General features: G+C 33.3%; 1 protein-coding gene across 13 annotated transcripts in view; it reads right to left on the reverse strand.

Annotated features, from left to right (window-relative positions):
• The window catches only part of SLO2 (slowpoke 2), a 508,183-nt gene that overhangs the window by 255,824 nt on the left and 228,023 nt on the right, over positions 1–24,336 (reverse strand). The gene's annotated exons all lie outside the window — the stretch shown is intronic.

Here is a 24,336-nt window from a genome sequence, read left to right on the forward strand (position 1 = left end):
ATTCATTAATATTCAAAACTTCATGCATTTATTTTGCATTTTACAAATAAAATCTTCAATAAAATCTCAAATGTCAGCCACAAATACTGGGATTCTGATTGTATGTTAAATCGTTTCAGTGTTACATTTAACGAAGCGCGAACTTAACCGAACTTAGTTGCGGACTAAATTGGCAATCGTTAGAAAAGTTTGCTGAGTCAAACCAAGTAAATCTCAATAAAACTTTTAATTCATTGAATTATGAACAAAAAATCATTGGTCAAACAATAAATTAATAAGAATAAAATATGAAAGTTATTTAGAATTTTTGGATAAATTACATATTTTAAACATTTGGCAACAAACAAAGATATGACTTGACAAATCTAATGCTACCTAAAAGATTGCTGTGTTTCGCTTTGTAGTCAGATGTTTGTCCATGAAATATGAGAGTCAACACAAAAACTTAAAATGTTTGTGAGTGAGAAGTTGGCAGGGAATAACCAAGAATAGTTGCCACCCCCTATGATTGTGTGATCTCGAGAGTGACAAGGATGGATAATAGGCTTGGAATAGCCCCGTACACAGATACCAATCTCAAGGGAAGAAGTGGCTAGCCAAATCTAGCTAATGATTCATTTCACTTGTTGAATTTAGTTATCTTTACAAGAAGGTAATACCGGGAGTCATTGCACCATCCATATCTGAAAACCTGGAGTGTTATCCTTAAAGCTAAAGAAATCTTTCCAAAAAGCGCCTTCACCTCCCAAAAGGCAGGACACAGATAATTTATATCTACAAGCCCACCTTTACCATCCAAACAACTTTGATCTTGTAAGCTTTTTTTGTCTCTACCTTAACATCCAAAACCCCGCATTATGACTTTTTTTTCTTTTTTTTAGGTCGTGCTGAACGGGTTTTAAGGTGCAGCATTTAAACTAAAATACGAAAAAGAAACTTTAATCAAATTTAATAACTGCTTAGCAAAAGTAGAATCAAGATTTAATTTTTGCAAAGCGAAATTTAGTTAATTTATTCATTTTATTTCGGTGAAATAATGGTTAGAAAAATGAAAATGATATTTTTATCACTATTTACTTCTAAAAATTTAGACCGACAGATCGAAGCACCATATTTCACATATGATAAGAAATTGAGACTAAATATAATGCAATTATTTTCTCATTTTTGAAACTGCAACCACAGAAGTGTCTAAAAAAAATATATTTAATTTTCTATTCATTCTTATTTTTAATTATTTAATTAATTTACTTGGACATCGAATAGGCAACAAACCGACAGACTCCCTGCAATCGCAATTCGATCACAATTGTTAGTATATTCTGTTATTTCTGTTAATAAACTCTGTTGTAACAGACTTACAACTTATCACAGAAAATATATTTTCCAGAATTATCAGACTTAAACATTGGAAGTGGACTAGCCTCTCCTAGGATGTTTTTGTTCGTATCCCTGCTAGTAAAGATCATGTTCAATATTCCAACATAATATAGGATTGGCTAGTTAGTTGAAATGTGCAACCAATTGGGTTTTATAGGATATTCTATAGACCTAAGCGCATCATTGCCACAATCTGCTAACACAATAAGCTACGTTACATATGTTTACACCTTATTTAATTCATATACTGACAAAAAAAGAAATCACAACAGATCTTCTAGGTTTTTCGCTACTCTAAAATGTAACTATCGAGCCGGTGCTCAATAGAATATTTAGTATTTTTGGGGAAAAAAATACACTTATTTAAATTAAGAGAAAAATAAAAAAATTTATTTTTAAAAAGTACCAAATTTTAAAAAATTAAATCTAAAAAAAAAATACACATAAAAATTCAATATTATGTAGAAAAACTTGGGAATATTTAACAATATTTTTTTTACAACAATGCACGCTCTAATTTGCTAGTTACCAAATACAATAAACCCAACATATTTTACAGCATGCTCTACAGAGGAAATACACACATTAACAATGAATTAGCTGAAATGCAAACATTTACACAATTTACACGCATTTACATCATTTACACGCAAACTATGAATTAGCTGAAATGCAAACATTTACACAATTTACACGCATTTACAACATTTACACGCGAACTAAACACATTGACAAATAATTATAAAAAAGAAGTAAATTTCAAAAATAAACTTTTATTATGGATAATATCAATATTTATGTGCTTTTTGAGTAAATAAAGCGCATTCGAAAATTTCTCTCTGATCATAAGTACTTTATTATAAAGTAATTCCAACACTTGGGTAATTGGGTACTTCATATAAATAATATATTGTTCAAATATTTGTTTAGTTTGTAAAAAAACAAACTGAAATTTAAAGATAAAATTTAAGCTATAATATGGCGAATGTTGAGAATTATTAATAATTTAAACTATTGAAGAAGGGCACCCATTGGTACCGAACGCCAATAGTACCACCGGAAACATAAAGATGCAATCATTGCAATCAAAAAAAGATTTCCCACAGCCATTGTTTTCCAAATTGAAGAGTGTTTTGTACGACGTTTAGTCGCGTAATATTTATAACCAACAGTGCTCTTTTTTCCCGTAATACGACCCGCAATGAACTTTGAACTTAGGATCAATTTACCAGCTCAACGCTGATGTTTTTTGTTTTTTTTAAAAAAAAGTTATGAAGTGACGTTTTGTTATTTTAATTAAAGGTTGTTTACAGTTTTAAAATTCATGTTACAGGTCGAGTTCATTTAAACTTTAATCAAATCTATATCTCTACGTAAATCGAGCGGCTTAATCCGACGTTGCCAAGCAATAACACATCCAATTGGTAACGCTTCATTGATTCAGCACCATGTTCTGATTAGAGAAGTGGATAACAGTAGCAATATCACTAAGGAGAAATAACGAGGGTAGAAACATCCCTATATTTATGTAAGCGATTTCCAACAACTTTCTGACGTAAATCGTGAAATTTGAATATTGCCACGGTTACCAGACACACAAAAGTTATTGAACAAAATTTACCAACAAGAACATCAAAGAATAAAAGTCTTCAATATCAAAGGAAGAGATAATGTTGGTCAGTTTTCGAAATAAAATGAATTGGTAATCTTAGGCTTCGTAAGAAGTACTCAAATTAAGTAGCATTTATGTTCAACATGTCAGTAAACGAAATAACATTACTGGAACTTTCAGATGCTACTTTTTGGAGACTGAACTAATTTGGTAAAAGTAATTCTAATCCCCCAATTTGTTTTAGATAGCTAGCACAAGAGAAAAAGCAGTTGCATTCTAATTTTGGCCTATACATGGCTGATACTTTTCATCCTTATGATGAATCAAAACATGCAACAAATCATTCTCAACACAACCAATGCGCATCGACTGCCGAGGTCTTTAGCGCCCCTAATCATTTCATACTTCTCTGTTCTTTTAGCCATTTCCAGCTGGATCGGCACGCGGAACTTTCTGTGCTTTCACATTCAGCACCTTGCTGAGTTCCACTCATCCCCTTTGTATATTATTATTCCATTTGTGGCAGCCGAAGAGTATATTATTGATGTTATCTATCCTCTTCGCTAACAGAGTCACTAAGAACTATCTGCCAAATTAATTGTAAGTAAATGGCGCGGTTAGGTGAGCTTAAGATTTAATTAAAGTTGTATTATATACAATATAGAAACTGCCTTTGCCCTTTCAAAATCCTAGAGCAAGAATTGGATAGGTTAAGTGGCTAAATATTGGTGTATCTCCTCTCTTTACTTTCGCTTTCTACCAGGTCCATCCATAGTTACAAACAACATCACCGGACCATTAATAAATCTGAGAAATAAACAATCGGAACATTTAAAGTCCGTCTGAACACTCGTTCGCAAGGATATTTTTGTCCTGATTAGCGCTAACCAAGCATCTCTCCCACACCAATAGTATCCTTCCTTTTCGGGACGAGTACAATCAATCACCTATTTAGTAAATACTGTATATTCCAAAATTAAGAGAAAAAACAGAAAAATAATAATTTTATTTATTTAACAAAAATATGCTAAAATAATATTACTAGAAAATATGCAAATGAGCTTACCCTGTGCTGATGGAGACACAGAAGTGAGAGTGATAGAGTGACAGATCATGAGATTATGGATTTGTATCCCAAAAACTCTGGATCTAACACTAAGTCGATTTCTTAGGGTTATTTACTTGATTTTAGCTTGAATATTGTTCATAATTATTACAATATAATTTTAAGGCTGAAGAAATAAGCATAACGTTACAACTCTCAAAAGAACACCACATAAATCATACGTTCTTTTTGAAAGTGAATTCAAATTTATTCGATAGGCCTAACATGCGTTTCGTTCAAGATCAAATGTGTGTTTGATAGCTGGGTCTTTGTACCTACGTTTAACACAACTCTCTGTAATTCGAATCTTGATATCGCTGCTAAGTTACGTAAGTGATTTACTTTTACACTACTTATCGATCTAGGAAGCTTTTTCCCCAAAACCTAATAATTTCGTTAATTTTTTTTACCCTAAAGAGCCATCCTACAAAACCTCACATTCTCGAGAAGGAGGTAATCCGCAGGTATAAATATGAAAATGTATGTTAGCCGAATTTATCTTATCCTAATTCTAGCCTGTTCCTTCCTTCTAGATTTGTGAAGAAGTGACAGTTTATTTGGTACGGCTAATTATGTTCATTCCTTTACCTATGCCTACAAGGACAAACAAAAGATGTCCTTAAGTCCGAAACAAAAACTTGATGCGACGTATTTTCTGGAACTATAAGGGAATAATTCAATTTTATTCCGAAGGATTCTGACCTTACAACTAAATGTTAAGGTACGTAGAACTGATTCAAAAAAGGCCCAGTATTAACTTATGTTAGTTAATCGCAAATAAGATATAGCAGTGAGAGCAAACATTACTTATTTTTACAAAAACATTGAATATGTCCATCCGATCATATTATTTTGTTTCAGTTGGCCCAATCGGTCTTTGAGGGAAAAAGATTTATTTAATATTCTTGGAAGACACCTGGCAAGTTCAACAACCTTCTTGAAAATGCAAGTCGTCTTCCTTCTATTTAGACTTCTTGAATATAGCAAAATCGGAATTTCAAATGAACAAGTCGTGAAGAGAGTGCACTGGAATCGGCGGATAATAGATTAATACAATCCGTTGTTTTATTTCTAGTTTTACTTATTTTTGTTTAGGAATTTGATTATAGGGAAAAATATTATAAAAACTTGTACTTAAACGCATGGTACTCTACCCTGGGATCTGCGACTATAATTCCAACACATCACTTTGTTTTTCGACAACAGCAGAGCACTATTCATCAGTGTCACAGAGTAGTTGACGTCATAGCTTCCACTCTGCAGCGAAAACAACATTGCTGTGGAGCGTTTCTCGTTGTGGCTCAGGCCTTTGATCGAGTCTGGCACCCAAGACTGTTGTGGAAGTTAAAGAGAGGTCTTCCATCAACTTATTACTTAATTATACAACAATTATTTCTTTGCCGACCATTTCTTTAAGATTAGTTATAGATCTGCCTTTTCCGACTACCCTGGCGCCAGCTGGTAGCACAGGCTGGTGTACATCAAGGTAGTATTCTCAGACCGCTTCTCTATACTGAGACATCTGACCTACCAAATGATACTGCTATGCACTTACGCTGACGATACTGCTATTCTGTCTTCTAACTCAGACGCCACAACAGCTTCCAAACTCATTTACACAAACCATGGGCCAAGAAGTGGAATATCAAATTCAATGCTCAAAAATGCTAACAGATAACTTTTATTCCGCGTCGTATTTCTTGTCTTTCTATAGGTCTAAACTCAATTCCTTTATTTTCTGCTAACTTAGTTCGCTACCTTAGGATGTACATCGATAAACGACTAACTTAGAAGCTGCACACTGGACTAAAAAAGACGAACCTAACCGACGGAACAAATTACAGACAATCGAAGCTACTCCGACTAATATTCGACAGCGTTCTCAAACCGATCTGGACTTACGGACTTAAACTGTGGGGTTCAACCAAATATTCCAATTCACAGAAGATACGAGTACAGTCCTTCCAATCAAAAATACTCCATCAGATTAGGAATATGCTTTTAAAGGCTCATATATACAATAGGATAATCAGTATTTGATAGGGAGTCTCAAATTCATTGCGATTACAAACTGTGGTCAATTCATATCTATTTGGTACAATAGGTACTATTAAGTAAACAGCATTCAATTTTATTCTTAAAGAAAACTTTCAATTGTCAAATTATCCTCCACTAGATGACGCTGGATCTGATCTAGATTTGTAATATATAACAGATATAGACAGTATAGTTTGTATAGTCATAATATATTGCTGACTAGAATCCCACGAAGCAACCATGTGAAGAGTCACTTCCAACTATCCTTATCAAGCCGCCTTACTTAACAAAGACTAAATAAGATCAACATAATCACACCCCGAAGCTCCATTCCAACTTCAGGCTGCACTCGTGTCATTTTCGATATTCCGGGTTACACTTTGTACTAGTTGTAATATTGCTTTGATTGTCTGTAATACCCATGTTCTTGTAATTCAAATAAGTTGATTTTTAAAAAGGGTGGTTCCCAATCAAAACTGATAACTTAGTTATTATTAGATAAATTAAATGTAAAAAAAAAATACTGTTAAAAGTTTCGTAAACAATTAAGGTTATACTCATTTTTTTGTAATTAGCATATTAATTATCGGTAGCAGGCACTACATTCCAATTGTACTAGAGTAAATCACGTAGATGCATGAATACACTCTGGTTACAAATAGTTTAACATCTAATAAACGCTAGCCATGTAAACTGCTACGATTATTAATGTCAGGCTACAAAACTTTTGGCTTCTGAATAACTAGATTGTTGAAGTTACTGAACATCAACCAAATTTATATATAACATACAAACTCTTGGGTTGAATTCCTGCGAACTCCTTACAATATAATCGATTATAAACTTACAACGGATACAAATTTATTTTGTTCAATTTAAAGGAACTATCCTGCTTACAAAAGAACGATGGCGGGTGTTAAGAAAAAAAGAAAAAGGAATTTGCTCAAAACCAATCTGATTAGATTATTAACTTTAAATTGAATGAAAAGAAATGACCAATATTTTCTGAGGGCTTAAGCCCTAAAAATTACAGGAGAATATTAATATTGTAAACTTTACGAGTGACGAAATTAAAGAATACAATGATTAGGGGAACTAAAGCAATACTAAATACATATATATAAATGAAGCCAAAAGTAGGACAGAAGAATGAAATATGACATGCTTTGAAGAAGTAATAAATCACAAAGTATTATTTGATAAAGAGAAAGATACAAGACAATAGCGAAGAAGATGATGTAAAGGAGGAAACGTCTGATAATATTAAGGTAGACAGCCTTCTTCAGATATGTAACACAACTCCAGCTACACTTCCGGAGGAATATAATGGCATAAAACTTTTATAAGAAGTTGGTGAGTAGAAAACAAAGGCCATGTTTATTTCTTTTCTTTTTATTCCGCCGACAATATCCATGATAAGGGAGGAGTCAGTAGTGAGTACTACCTCAAAAGTAGTATTTACACTTCTTCGACCCATGTACATATTTGGGTCTATCCGTAAAGTGTGAGTGGTAAATAGAGAACAATCGTTTAAATTCAATATCTACTTTCCGTACCACCATCGGATCCGACATTAAACTTTGTTGAGTTAAATCATCTGATTGGAAAGCCAGTACTCTGAATAGCTTTTCAGTTTTTTGGGATTTTCTCGGCAATGCCTCCTTTAACCTTGTATTCTACAAATTCTATTTGAAACATTTTCCGGGAAAAATTTGATTCAAAGAAAGTTGGGTTTCACTAAAAGAAAAGTTCTTTTAATCAATCAATTACGTAAACTGGTTCAACAAAGTCGAGTGAGTTATTCACATCAAGATATTTGCTCAAATCATCGAATAATGCAAGATACTTAAACTAAATTACCAAGAAAATCAAGTAAAAAAAAAAAAATTAATTAAAACATAAATTAGTTAGTTTTTAATCTAATTACCAGTCAATGGAAATAGAATTAAAATCATTAGAATCTCCATTCTTGAAGCGCTCTGTCATACTTAAGAAGCTCTAAATTAGAGGTCGCCAAATGGTCTATGTAGAGACCCCCCCTCGTATTAAACAAAAGTAGGGGTCGATCTGAGCCAGGAGGTCGAAGGAAAAACGATTTCGAACCAAATATAACGAAACTTGCAAAGAAACTCCAGGCACACCCATCTCATTAATTAAGAAGCAATACTATATTTACTTATTATTTAATATATATTAAGGTATTCAAATTTCAACATTAAGATCATAAAATCATAAAATAAATGTACACAGTACCTAATAGTTTTATTTTAATTAACTGAAAATTACTTTCATAGGGGGGTCGATGGAGTTTTCAAAAAATTATATAGGGGGTCCATGATCAAAAAAGTTTGGCGACCCCTACTCTAAGCTAATCACGTCTTTTATCAAGGATCTCTTACTTTTAAAGTCCTCAAATATAAATCACAACACGAAACGGTAGTCTTTGAATCTTTAGCGTATTTCGCCGCCCTTTAAGAGTATTTTCCCTTAAAGAAAAATGTTCAATTTCCATTAATCAGTAATTATGTGGAAAAGCAGCTATTTCCCTTAATTTTGTAAATTTAATAAATTGCAATATAATAAATTTGGAGTGTTAAATACTTTCATAAAAATTACTTTTCTTATTCGGGAAATAAATTTAATAAAAAATCCTCCTAAAACTGTAATAACTTCATAAAAAATAAAGATAAAAAATTTCCTCACAAAAAAGTGTTAAAAGGCTTTAAAAGGTGTTTAAAGGCAGGAAGTAAAAAACTGGTAGAAAATATACGTCGAGGTAAAAGTTAAAAGGGAAAAATCTAACAAAATCTGGCAAGGATAATGACTCGTGTTTCAGAACTCAATGCAAATAGTGAAATTTGAAAGAATAATCGAATATGGCAGTCTTTTTTTCTGGTATAGGCTCTACTTAAGATCGGGTTTCGTGGTCGGAATCGTGTAGCCATCCATGCTCTATTTTCTCTTTGTAAAATATAAAATAAAATAAGATTTCTAGATGGTGATCGATTCAACTTACACCTCATAGCTTGACTTTTTTTTAAAGAAAAACTCTGCAAATATTCAGCTGGAATTAAGAGTATTTAAAGAAAGATTTGTTGTGATTGCCATTAACCAGTTAGCGTGTTCGACGTGTATACACGTCAAATCGAATCTCTATTAAGGTGCGTTCGACGTGTATACTCGTTGTGAAAAATATAAAATTGCCATTAACTACAAAAACTGGAAATCTTAATAAAATACAATAAGAATATTATTTGGTGGGGTGTTTCCTTTATCTTACCAATAGAACTGCCAAGTATTTTATACGGAGGGGGGTGGAGGGAGTCAGCCAGTCAAATGATAAGTGGTTGGTACATGTTTGGTCTCCGCTTTAGAGATTGGGAATTACGCACACAAATAGAAGCTCTCAACCCTAGTGCCTAGTGCAATATGCAGTTTTTACCTTAGATAGAGATTCAGACCTCAATACGAACGTGATTTCATTTTGCACAGAATTCAAAGCTCTTTTCTTCCTTGTAAAGCTCTTGCGTCCCCTAGTTAGCTAGAACAATGCATACGTGAAGCGGTGCAAGATTTTGAAACAGCACAGAATGCTCTGTAATCTCAAGCCCCCAGAGATTGCAGAAAAAGTCGCTTGCAGTAACTACTATGACGTTGTAAACTTTTGGTTGTTTTGCCCTGCGTTCGACGTATAAACACGTCATTGTCTGATTTTAATTCCGCACACTGTGGGTTTTTTTTTTTTAAACTAAATTCTACGCTTAACTGGTTAATGTAAAAAGTTTGTCCATCGACTGTTAAGTGAACAATGTATAAATAATAAGTGTGCCTGCGTTAATGATCTAATGTTTGCCTGGAGATACGTTAAACTCAATTTAACAAACATCAGAGTTTAAACAAAGACTTTAAAAAAATGGAGAAAATTATTTTAAAAAGACAACTAGAGTCTTTGTTTAAAAAAACACTTAAAAGTGTGTAACCAACAGCGATCACAATAAGCGGCCAGATTTGGATGTTTACCCATCTTTTAGGTAATCATAATAGTATTTATTGCCTTGACTACGGCTACGTACATCGTTCACATAACAAAGATCGTGGTCATTTGCGCATATTTAGAAAACAAACAAACTTTTGTTCGGTTCGAAAACATTAATGAAATAAACATTGTTATTCTTTTTATCTAAAAACAATTGCAGTTGGGCAAAATGTGAAGCTCATTCGATTTCTACTAATTTAAAAGATTCAAATAGAATTTGTGCTGGTACTAATTTCACTAAATACAAGAAAAGATTTAAAAGAAAATGATTTGTAATTGCGTGATACATGCAGCAATCATCTAAAACGAAAAAATCTGAGGAGGACAAAATCACACGACTTTAAAGTTCTAAACTAACCCATTTCCTTTAAACTCAGAAAGTTTGAATCACATAAAATGGTGTTTGAATTCAAAAATCAAATGGTAGGGGCCCGTTTTCGAGATATCCTTAAAATAAAATATATAAAAAAAAATTAAACTTAAAATAATTCAAAATCACCACATAAAACTTAAAAGGAATTGTTGGGAAACGTTTTGGAGAATAAACTAAAAAAAATCCAAAACGAAATACCGAACGACCAACTTGGACCAAAACCTTATTGTAAAATTGTCTTTTGGAACCCAAGCTAAATATTAAATCGGGTCTTACTGCAATTTTGCCTTTTTTTTTAGTTACCGTGGATAGACATACGCAGTGATATATATGTACCTTGGAGGTACATATATATATGTATATTTATTGCTTTTAGAAATACATCATAGCAAAGAGGTAGAGTATTCATTTTACACAAAAGACATTTTACATAAAAGATGAAAAAGGCGCCACGGTAGCCGAGCGGGTTAAGAGGCGAGACCTGCAAAGCTAATATGCATTGTGGTACTGGGTTCGATTCCCGGTCTTGGCCTTGGATTTTATTTAATGCTTAAATGAAGAATAGTAAAGTAAGTTTGCTATTCGCCTCGGTCCACGACACCTAAGTTGTCGTTGAACGTTAAGCCCCGCCTGAAAAAATAGGCGATTACTTTACTCATAAAAAATGAGAAAAAAATACAAATAAAAGAAATACATGAAACTTCAAGAAAAATAATAAAATAATAATAATAATAAGACAATATCATAACTTTGACCTAATTTGTAAGTAAATCTCTTAATTTTAATGATTTAACTACATATAAATAAATATCATCAACTATTTGAACATTATCAATAGTTAGTAAACAACTAATTCTTTCCTCAGAACTGTTGGGATTAAAATATTTCAATAAATATAATTTCCTAGAACAATGGAAACTGGGACATTCCAATAAAAAATGAGCAACAGAATCAGGTTGTCGCAAATTACAACAGGTAAAAATTTTATTTACATCAAATATGTATTTCACCTTATTTAAATAAATTCTTGACGGGAATTTGGAACTGGCTAACCTGATTTGGGCATGACTTTGATCTTCAAAAATTTTTATTTTTAATGTTTCTAATTTATTTGCAAATTGGCAACTTACATATTAAACTCTTATTAATATTTATGAGGTAATAATGAAGCCGGTAATTACGCTTAAATGTCAGATAACAGCAGTGGCTTCATGAAACCAAAATTGGTAGAGGTAATGCTGCGAGATCGTTATTTTCATTTTGGTGTTACCCCGCAGAATTTTTAATTATTATTGTCTGAACAATTAAAAAGAGATACTTTATAAGTATAAATAAAAATTAAACGAACAGAGAGTTTTATTACTATCTATTTTAATTATATATAACTAAGTTTTGTTATTTTTTCTCTTTAGGCGCGTCAAGATCTGATGTTGGCACCCGGAGCTTTCTCCAGTGCACTGCTTCTCTCGTTACAGACAACACTATCTACCGGACGCTGTAAGAAGCTCCTATGAAGAGAAAAATCTAAGGGCTAGCAGCTGGATTCGAACCCGGGACCTTCGCATGGGAATCCAATACGCTAACCGCATAGCGAAACATATTAATCTCTAATACATAACTAAATAAAACTTGGATGCGAATATTCCGTTCATTTTTCTCTTATCGCAGATAACGAGAGGAGCATTTTTTTGAAACTATTACCATGAATAAATCAATTAAAACTTCAAAATTTCTGCAGTACTAAACTGTCATTTAAAATTTGGAATTTTACGTCACTTATCTCACTAGCATTTAACACTTGAAGAGTTCAAACATTTTACTTAAAAGATCGAAAAGGGTACGCATTAGTTAGTGTAAAAATGTTCTGACGAGGGCAGCATATCAAAAATAATAGTAGAGTTTTACTAATAGTTATTATTTACAAAATAGTGTTACAGAAAAGTAAGTTAAGTTTTCTTGGATAACCACTAACCACTTGGATATCTTCATTTAATAAGAAACATTTCAATTACAAAAGGTTCTAAGAGACGGTAATGCACAAAGCTGCAATTGTATGGCAAAAGAGGAAGAGAATGAATTTGGTGCATAACGCACATGAGTTTTCTAACTCTGTTTAGCAGTAGATTTTGAGTAATTATGATAAAATGCAAGTCCTAAAGCAAATTGTAAGTTTTAATCGCTTTAATTTATTCAAAGTTAGCGGATCTGCTAACTGCACCGAAAAAAGAACTGTTTTAGATCAGGATGCAGTGCTGAAAAATCTCTATGTAAGAATCTAATATCTGGTTCAATTCTCATTAATGTAGACTGTATTGGAGTATTTGCGAAATATACATAAAACTAACTTTCGTTTTCATAGCATCTGTATGATAGAAAACTAGCAGAACTCCGGTTTAAGCGTGAAAAATTTCATTAACCTTCCCAAAGACATTTCTATTGCAGAAATAGTTTTGACGAGAATCATTTGAATTAGTAAAATATTGATTATATTTTAAGTGACGTAACACATTCTCTAAACGTTGTCGTGATATTTGTGGTGTAAACTACACAGCCTTTATGGTGATTATCCATCTGAAGCCTTACCAGCAATCAACAACATGACTGACCCAAATTAAGTATTAGTCTTGTAGTTCTTCATTCAAATGTAGGATTCTTGTAAACAAATGTAGGACTCACTTTTGTTCCCTATTTTTTTTTTATTTTCTTACCAAACCATCAATTCATACATCACATAAAAACACTAAAATGCAATTAACATACATGGATGCCATTGGAAACTTTTAATTGAAAAGGTTCAACATTTTCAATCTCAGAGGACCTCAAATTCAATATCTGCAGTAAAAAAACAATGCAGAAAAATTGCATGCTTCCATTACTGTCCTCATTTAATGGAAGAAAGTGAAAGTAACATTTGCCAAAAGTGAAAGAACGCCAGCAAATTTGAAACAGATGTTTGGTGCAGTGTGGTAGCGATAACGGCTGTAGTTAAATTTAATAGTCAATAAAGATAGATCAGACTTCAATAGAATCTAATTGCCAATCAAAACTGATATCCGTAACTAATAGTTTCCTGTCTGGAGATCACAAGAAAACAATATTATCGTATTTAGAGCCACACTATTTTGGATTGCAACACTGTACAAAGTAGTAAAAAATAGAATTTACAACATTAAAAAATTCTTAATATAAAATTGAACGAGGAACATAAAAAATGAAATGAATGGGTCAAAAAAAAGTAACGTCATAAACTAACATAGTTTTTCTAAATAAAACCTTTTTTTGATTTGAAAAAAAAAAACTTATTAACATTAGAGCACGTAAAACGAGACTCAGCGAGAGCGCCCTAAAGGTATTGGCTTTAATTTAAGATAATTGGTCTGTTTAAAACAAACCAACGAACACATATTTTATCCCTAACTAAAAGCAGAAGATTTCAACAAATTCTTCCGAATCCAAAAACATATTGAGATGCTCCGTTCGCTCAGTTTGGTGTCAACGAATGGGATATAAAATATGTGTTCATCCGTGTTCGCTCGTTCTAGAGTTTGCAAGATTTTCATGGTAGCCAATTCATTAATCAATTGAATTGTTTTAGACATTTCCTCAATAACAGCTCCAAAGATTTCTCTATTCTTTTTTTTTGAATATCTTTATTTATTAATCATATTTAGGTTAAAATGGAAAGCCCATTTTCAAGATTAGGGAAATTAATTAATTATTTTCATGATTTACTTTCTCTGTTTAGTTAAGTTATTGGAAGGAATCATGACAAATTTTCGGTTTTAAGTTTGTAATTTAAATGTGCGCGTTATTAAGATCAACTGAATTAGAAGGAATCGCTTCTAGAAAATGGTATGTACGAACAAAATATTTAGTAACGAAAAATTGCAGGCAGCTGAATTTTTATAAGTACTTCGATTGCGAGTAACTTGGCGATCGAAATAAATTAATCGAAAAAAACCACTTTACCGAATGAATTTTCATCTTTTTATTTTTGATTATTTTGAGATAAGCTGTAAGATTGTTTTTGTATACACATCACAGTGGTTTCCCCACGTTTTCGATTACAGGCTCTTCTTCACTAAGAGGTTCCCTTCTTTAATTAGTGAATATGAGTTACTAACACTAGTATCTCTAGTGGTTTTTCATCATTACGCTTTTTCATGTCGATTCATTTGTCGATCAACCCCTAGTACAACTATCCTACCGAACAGTTTTAATTCAACTTGTAAACAATTCTAATAATTATCCCAGAAAGAAGAAAAAACAATGCCAATTTCAGCCATTGTACATTTATTGTTTGTATATTTCTATTCTTTTTGAGACGTCCATCCGTCTTCCTTTCCTTTCTGTATGTTCGAGCGTCATTGTGTTTCTGATACTTCCGGTCGGAGACTGTGTTTGATGAGGTGATTTGCGTAAGTTGAGTCTGTTTTGTTGTATTTGTACGAACCGACCTTTTCTTGGTACCAGTCTTTGATTTTCCTCCCGCTTTAACCAATATACGACCTAATACAGGACAGACTAATTTTAAAAGTCCGCTCTTGCTATCAGGAGTTGTTAGTTACGGTTTGTTTACCTATTGTATTTCGTAAAAACGGCTGGTTGGCCCAGATATTGAACACGTATAAGTATACGAAAACGCACTTAGCGACTAGAATTATCAAAAGATACATAAACACTGAAGACACAGTACCAAACAGATAATCAGGAACTACGCACAGCAAATATCCTACGACAGAAACAAAACCGAATAATCTCGTAATAACTTAAGCGGACAAAGGTTACTCTACGATAACTAGAACACACCCAGACTATTGTAACTATACGACTTCATAAGCAAAAACGGACAAACCCAATTTAAGAATGTGACCTGGCAACATGAGTCCAACAGCAAATCAAAACCGCTGTAAAAACAGCCACCCATATCGTGCCTAAAAATGGAGTACTCACTCAAATACGTATCCATCAATTCCCACAGCACCTAACCGGATAACAGTTCCCCAAGTATGCATATAAAAAATACATAACACATTATCCACTTATTGTAAGAAACAGAACTAGCATTCTCATCACATCTCATACCCCTTGACATTACAAACCTTTACACTTTTATCCTGTCAGTGACTCTTTAAATATTATAAAACAGAATCTGTAAAACGAAAACTCAATACACCACATTTACCAACTAATAGCTCAAACCAAAACCGATACTACCTTCAAACAAAATTATTGTAGATTTAACTATAACTTTAACCTTGTCTAATTTACCTTTTGTAAATTAAGAATGGAACTCTCTCCATCGGCAGTACTGTCTGAAATATTTATGTACATTATGTAGATCATTTAATGTAGCCACCTACTACTCATACCGGTGTAACGGGTATTATTTTAATTATTACTTTTATTAAATGACTGCAACTATAGTTAAAAAAGTTTTTTTCTAAAGATTTGAATAAAATGGATTTGGTCATTGAAAATTAGATTTCGTAAATGGCCGCGAAACTACATTAGATTACGTTCCCCCAAAAAATCATATTAATAAAGAAAGGAAGAAAACCAGCAAGTTGGAAAAATAAATTATCCTTAACTTTTAGGGTTTCAGTTTCATTAGTATGAATTTTCATCTTTGTTAGGGAAAAAGGATTATCCTTTAGAATCTCGATTTTTTTTTATTAAATCAAAATAAGAATCTCTTATTTTATTCTCTGAAATCTCCTGAAATTATTCCATTGAGGACCACGCAGTAAATGTTCTTTTACTACTTTTTCTCCACGACACAGATCTTTGCTTGAAGTAAGAGTATATTAAAAACTAGAAAAGCTTAAACTAGCAAAAAAAATGTATGAGGGATTTTGGGGAGAGCTGAGTACAATGCGGAGCAATTTTTTAAAATACTTTTGCCTAAGATGTTATAATAGAGTATTCTCAACGTCTCCCGAATGAAACTCTCGGCTATTCTGCAGAAACGTTCAGACCTCTTTTAAGGGAGTTAAGCGCTTAGCCTCCTAGCCAGGGCGTCAACCATTTCATTCACATCCTCATCAATATGATCTTGCACCCTTTGTACAATAACTATTAATATAATCTATAAATATCAAAATAAAGCTTAGTGCTTTGAAATCCTGGCTATTGGAGAGTTTAATTCTTCTTGATTCTTTTGATTGTAATAATTCTTAAAATTGAATGCACATTCTCTCGGGTGAATTTACGGAAGAACGCCAAACCATAAGCGTATCCTTGCAGGAAACGCCGAGATTCGACAGTTAGAGAAGGAGTTTGCCTATTATCAGACTCCACATTAGAGAGTAAACAGTACCCCTGACTCTGAAGTCAGAAGGATCTTGGTCGCACGGAGCCTATTGTTCTGCTGGATAATGAAATATCCAGAATTCATCCAGCATAAGTACCATTCACACCAAAAAAGTTCCCAGACTAAGCACCTAGTTTTTGAATGAGCATTGGCAACCAGCCGAAGGTTGTTTACTTTAATTCTTTAATTAATTTCACGATTTAAGCAACGAACTTATTATTATATCCAGGAATTTCTTTCGGTAAACGTTCCTTATTTATGGGATCCTTATATAAACAATCCTTTATGCTGCTATTAAAGTTACATCGCACTAAAGTAATCTAAATATGAAATATGAAATTTTAGTATAAATTTAGTCAAGAAATTTTACTGAGCTGAACTACAAAGTCAAAAAATAAAAAGTCGAATGCATAATCACCAAAAAAATGAAAACAAAACAAAAAATCTGGAGAAGCAAACATTAACTCCTTGCGAAGTTGCATTGGAACAGGGAAAGAAAGTGAATGTATTCTCAAATATTCATTGAATGAAAAGTACTGTGACGTTGCCGACAGGAACTTTTGAGTTCATGTCATTTATATTCAGAAGTAATATGTAAATATCTTTCTTCTTTCACAGGCGTATCCGCGAACTTATCATTGGAATACAGATGTAATTTCAGTGACGATACTAGATCATTCCCTTTTTTTACACATTAAATATTAAATTAGTCATATATCCAAAGTTTTAACTCCTCCAGGTACGCTAGTGCGTCATAAAGGTAACAAATAAGAAAAATACCTTTTAGTACAAAAGGAGATGTGAACTGCTGATGTCTTCTAATAATGCAGGGGAAATCAACTGAATAATTGGCTTTTCCAGCCAATTATCACATAAAATCTGCAAATAGGGCTGGAAATTCGCGAACAAAAAAGTTGTCCAATCCTGCGCCATTGTGCTCTAATCAAATATCTCAGCTCTTTTTTCAAAAAATTCACTAGTACAATAGATACATTCAACGGTTCTCAAAACTTAAATTATTTTTGGTCCAAAAATATACTTATAAACAGTAATTTGGCATTTTTTTATTTTAAATCATAATAATAAATCTAAGAACAAAGAACCGATACGATAGATAAGTAGATGGCTTGAGAAAAAAAGAATATATAAAAATCTAACTTCGTGTTCATGAAGATAATAAAAGCCAAATTGTAAAAATAGGAAAAATCTGCAAGCGATAGTGCGTGGATAATCAAATAGAAGCTGCAAAGAGGTCGCCAATACTTGCTCCAATTTAGTAGTATTACAGGCTTCACTACTTCCTCGCTGAGTGAGTCTCTACCATAAAATAAATTTATTTTTCGGCACAATTTCCTAGGATGTCGAATTTAGTAAGGCAACAAGGTTTTCTACGAATGTTGAGATAAATAAGTTGTCAGTTCTATTCATACAAAAGATATTTTTTTCCACCCATTTACGCCAGACTATCGCAAGTATTACATTTTCTTACACTGGCAATCAAATACGTTTTACAAATAGTTATCAAGCCTTCGACTTCCCTTAAATAACAATGTCTTCGCAAGTTAACAAATTTACACATCTATTCCGGACTCGCTGACACATAAAGAGCGTACAGAGGAATGGGCATAGATTCTTTCTATCCGTTCAAAGGACTGAAATCGTGTTCCTTTTAATGAAGATTTGACTTTAGGGATGGCCTAAAACTGGGATGTTCTACTTGGCTAGAAACGTCTTGACAGACAATGCAGTGTGAGCCGGCGCGTTGTCTTGATGGAGAGAACCCATGACTTGTTCTTCCACGAAGGGTCGTTTTTTTCCTTACTCTTTCACGGTGTTAAGCAAGCACCTCACGGTAGTAATGTTGATTAATTATAATCGATATTTTCAATCGTTTTGGACGTGGAAGGGCGACCCGGGCGGTCATCATCTCCGACGTCTTCTTTCGGCCATCTTGGAAACGCTTAAACCACTCAAAAACTCGCGCACGTGATTAACATTCATCGCCATAAACTTCTTTTAATAAAAGATAAGTTTCAGTAGCGGTTTTATCAAGTTTTGATGTGAAATTTCACGACAATTCGTTGTTCTACTACATATGTAGCATCATGTTTTCGGCAAAACAAAATCAACACCTCTTACAAAAACGACGATTCTGGTCAGACAGATTTCTCTACAAACACGTGAGACGCTGCAATCGAAACAGAAGGCTTTACGCTGCACAGCTGTCGGTCGTTAGGAATTGGCGCATGCATAATTCTTCTGTAGCAGCATCAGTCTCGTTATTTAATAGCCACACCTCGTATAAGGTCGTATGAGATTGGCTTCCGTAGATTTTTTCATTTCACTGCATTCATCCAGGCTAAATATCTATCTAATTTCTTTTCATCTATATTTTTTGTTTGGTACAAAAATGCTTAACTGAGTCCTCTGGCTGCGAGAATTGGCTGCCCTCTTCGTTAGCAAGTCCCTTTGCAGGATGTCCAGAACAAAAGCTAGACACCCAATGAAACACAATATTTCATCCTTCCAGAAGGAACCTGTTCAACATTTACTCGGTTAAGTATTTACTAAGTAACATGCATCCGAGGCCTGATATACTAGATGGCTTTTTTAACTTCGACCACGAAATTCGTGGACCTACTGAGGTACTTCGGGTCGTCCGAGGCAACAAGAAACCAGCACCTACAGTTGCATCAGCTTAGCAGAGCGATCCGTCATTAATTATGCGCTTTCCTGAGGTTACCACTCTTCTTTTAATTATTGACATGTACTTGAACGTAAGAGTCACGTGAAATCCTTCCATCCTTCGGTACTCACGGCTTCTTTGGCTGTTGGACTGACGTTCCAAGCAGTCACTCGAAGTTTTCCAAACGCCTGATACAATCTAACCTTACTCAATATTCAGTTTCATTTCGTTCAAAAGAGTTCCTATCCCTCCAATACAACAGCTGTCCTCTTCTCTCATTTCAGAATTTCCTTCTCGCCACCTAAAGTGTCAGTGGTGGCTTATTGTTGCTTTAGATTCTCTATCACATTTTAAAATTAACAAATCCTTATTGAATATTGACTCTCTTAAGTTAACATGTATGGTAATTAATAGCAAATGAACTATACCAATATTTTAGTCATGAAATGTACTTGGATGTTAGGTACAGTATTCGGCGTTCAACCAGTTTCTGGAATGTATTAGTATTAATCTTTCCAAACGAGGACAGAAAGCTTCTTATATTTTTCTATGAACTGTTTGCCGTATTTTCGCAGTTCTGTCGAATTAAGTCTCTATACCCGTCTGTAATTCCTTGGATGTGATCGGAGCGAATTTTACTTTTTGATAACAATCCTTAAAGAATACCTCGCCCTCTAGCAAATCAATGGATTTGCACTATATCTAAAACCATGTGAAAGTTGTTTCAGACACTATTGATAAGAATTGTTGCGTATTCAAGACCAGAAGTCAAAGGTTTTAAGACCCAGATAATATTGAAACCCTGTACAGTACTTTTATTATTTTCTTAAGAGGAGTATTCAAATATGAGTTGATGTTCGATATTTTATTTTATTTTAATAAGTTAATTTCATTTTGTTTTATTACTTTATTGTTCAGTATAGCCGTGCTCCCAGCAATGTCCCTGTGGAGCCTAAGTGTTTGTGTATAAATAAATAAAGTTTAATGGATGTGGTCCATCCGAAGAGGTACACAGAATTTTCAAAATTATGCAAATTAAGGTAAATTATATTAATTAAAATTTTTTATTTCATCACTGATTAAGCGAGTCAAATCAGGTAGATATTGTGCCTTGTACATGATTCTCGCACGATTAACAGAATCTAAAATATGTTGGTCAAATTCCACTCTATTCCTTGATATTAGTTAACTTTGTAAATAAATTTTATTTGGAACTTTTGGAAGAAAAAGTTATTGGAGTACTTAAAAATCGGGTTTATTGGTTTAATACATGGGTAAAGATCGTTTTTCTCTTTATGTAACGTTTCGCCATTGGTATCCACATCAGTTACAGATATGGTACGAAAGTGCGCTGTAATGAGGAACCGCTTTGTGGTAAACTACTGTTGGGATTATAATCAGGTGTATGGATTGCCTTTGTGCGTAACATCGCTAATTTCTATTATTTTTGTAATTTTTATTGCCTATAAACTTAAGAGATGTTGCTGTTGAATCTATGATGGAGTAAAAACTTGAAAAGCTAAGATTCTACTTTGACCTTCGATTGAGAACTTAGTAATTCCGATTGAAATATATATGTTCGGATTGTTTGTTCTAAGAAATAACGAAACTTAAAGTAAACGTCAATCGATTACACTGTATAATGAGATCAATAGTAAACGGTTTCTACCACCATATTAATTAAAAGCAACACATAAATAATAACCTAAAAGGATCTTGCAGTAATTACAGAGGAAATTCCGGTGATTGGTTCTGCCGTAATTTTGTAAAATAATAATACTTGAATGTTATACTTAAATAATTCTGTTTGTCAATATAGACAGTTGAGAAGATTATATTTCTCTTTGACAAGCATGACTTGAAATCCTATCTACGGTTTCCAGGTCAGTGAATGTTATCTACAGCCTACAACGGCAGACCCATCCTCTATAGCCAGCTATTCACAGTTATTATTTGAATCGTTAGTTATTCCCGTCTTTAGTCTGACCAAGAAAGTTCAAAGTTATAAAAAGAAAAGTTATTTCTAGGCACAGAGCAATAGGAATAGTTGTGTTAGGAGTTCATTATAAAATATTTTAGGGCCGAACATTGATAGCATTGAGAGAAGATTGGTCAATTAACCAATCAATATCGGGAAGCTCTAGGACTGATCCAACTTAATAGACAAACAAGACGAGGCCAGTGTGTGAGGTAAGTACGGATCTGTTGAGGGATTTGAGAATTTTGAGAATGAGAATGGCCAGGACCATGATCTATATATACTCATATATTAACAGACGCACTCAAAATGGATGGCTAATATTTGAATGACCTCGAAAAATATATGATCAAAAATACTTCTTTAATCTAAAAATAGGCTGTAAGTTTACATTCGATTAGTTACTGCGGGCTTAGTTGATGCCTTTGTGACCCAAGGATCCATAAAAAACTTTAAATGCCCGTGTTTTTAGTTCCGAACTCCCAACTTAAAAAAAAAACCTTCAACAGCAGAGGCTAACCCAGCGAGCCGACAATCGTGTGAATGAATGACCGTCTCTCGACCATGCTAGAGAAATACCCCAGTAACTCAGGCGATGAATGGCAAGCAATGAGGTTTATCACTATCACCTACATCTAGCCTGGGGTTTACAGCCACCTTTGCTGCACCATAGGTAGGCGCAGGCACTTTGACGAAGGTTCCCGGACCAAACGGATGGTCGCCTCACTATCTTTATGTACTGGAATTCTAGAGGTCATAATCATCTTAGACTCTCATTTTAGAGTTTAGCCTTAAATTAACTACACAGTATCCTGCTAGTAAACACAAAGTCATCTAGTCTAAGATGATTATGACCTCTAGAATTGTCTATTTCCCCCAGCATCACGAATGTATTGCATCGCCATATCTAACTGGCAGTGGGTAGTTTTCTAAGGCCCAGACCGGATAATTGTCGCTAAAAACTTACATTTGTAAGCTGCTGTCTTGTAAGTTACTGTAAGAAGCGGTCATTCTTTGTCAAAATAACAATATTTCTGCTTTACATTAGTCCGGTAACTGTAAAAAAAAGGCCGCTGGGGTACTGAGATATAACAATAAACATTTGGATTAAAATTACGTCTTAACACAGAAAATATTTTGCTGAGGATGCTGAAACTGGCACATTATATTATATATAAACACAGGCCACGTGAACCACCGGTGATACATGCGGTCATATTTATTTAATGCGTTGTAAAACATATATTTTTATGACAAATGTAATTCTGTAAAATATATTTCTACCAAAAAAATGAGGCATTATACAAAATGGAGTACAGAACAAAACACATGAGTTTATTTAATTGTTATATACACAATAATTAGTAATTAAATTTAATAATGGATTTCGTTAAAGCAAGGGAGGCATAAAGATGGCTTTTTCGGGCAATTGCTGCAAAACGGCATTACCTAATTTTTTACATTTTGTTTGAAGCAAGAAATGTAACGTTGTTTTGCTGTCCTCGCTTTGCCCAATTTCTTTTTAATTTCGTGGCGTCTTCTAGAGTTTGTCGCAGTTTCTGAAGACGAGTTGTTATTTACATCCTCAAGTTATTTACAGACCACAAGTGGCACACGATGTGATAGCTATTCTAAACAAGAGAACTACTTATTGATTGATGATATAATGAAAGACTGTGTGATAATATATCAACCTTTAGTCAAAATATCAAATGGCCTGAACGATAAGTCAGACGAAAATGGCTTGGCATGGAACGTGTTAACCGTTAAATAATTTCTTAAATTGTAATAAACTCTCTAGCATGAAAGTATGGGAACCAGAAAGTTACAAAAGGAACAGGAAGTAAGATAGAAAAAAAGCGAGCACTTCGACAATAGGAAAATTTCACACAAATAGAAAAGCTATATAAAATAAGAAAATTTTGCCAAAATTTTATTTAGAGCAACCCGTCTGTGAAATTAATTCATTAACTGAAAATATAAAATGAAAAATGAACAAATTGCAGTTGTAAAAAAATCTGACCTAATCGATAAATTCAGAGATCCTCATTTTTGAAATGAGATTAGTTTTTTTTATTACAAAAATAATGTCTAGTTTCCACAAGTATTTGAATACTTCCTAAAGTGAGTTTCATTATAAAACAATGTCCCTGCCTTTGCAATCATATCCAATCAGGTTGTCTAATCAATTACCTAATTAAATGAGAAGAGAAAAAACAAACAAACAGTAGAAGTTATGTTTAATTTTGTTTTACATAATTCTTTATAACTAAAAAAGTTATTTAAGAAATGTGAATGAGTGTATGAAAAACAATAAAGTAATTATCAGATTAGCCTTATCAGACATCTGCTTTGACATAACGCAACAGTTATGTCCCAGCGGTGATAATCAATAAGACTATGTGTATTATATAACAATGTCACTCAAATTATTCTTAAACGTACAATAATACTGGGTTCTCTACCTTTAATAAATTAATTAAAAAAAGAAGTGATTAATGCACAGACCATAGCTTCATTAAACTGGATGAGAGAAACGCCCGCACTCATGGTGAAAATCAAGGGTTCTGCTCTAAAAAAAATTTGAATTGCTAAATAATACACTGCTGCCATTCAATTTTACAAATAAAACAATCATTAAATCACAATTAACTGCTAAAAGCCAACTTTTTCTGTAACTTCTAGTTTTCATTGTGCAACTTTTCGCTCGTTAATTTGCAGCAGTATTTACAACTTGGCTGTTTGAAGCGCCTTATTAGATTTTTTGTTACCACATTATTCTTGATGAAATCTTTTCAGAGATTTGTTAGTAACAG

Source organism: Rhodnius prolixus, unplaced genomic scaffold, assembly GCF_049639745.1.
Source record: "Rhodnius prolixus isolate KJV_2025 unplaced genomic scaffold, Rpr scaffold_2, whole genome shotgun sequence".
Lineage (NCBI taxonomy): Eukaryota > Metazoa > Arthropoda > Insecta > Hemiptera > Reduviidae > Rhodnius > Rhodnius prolixus.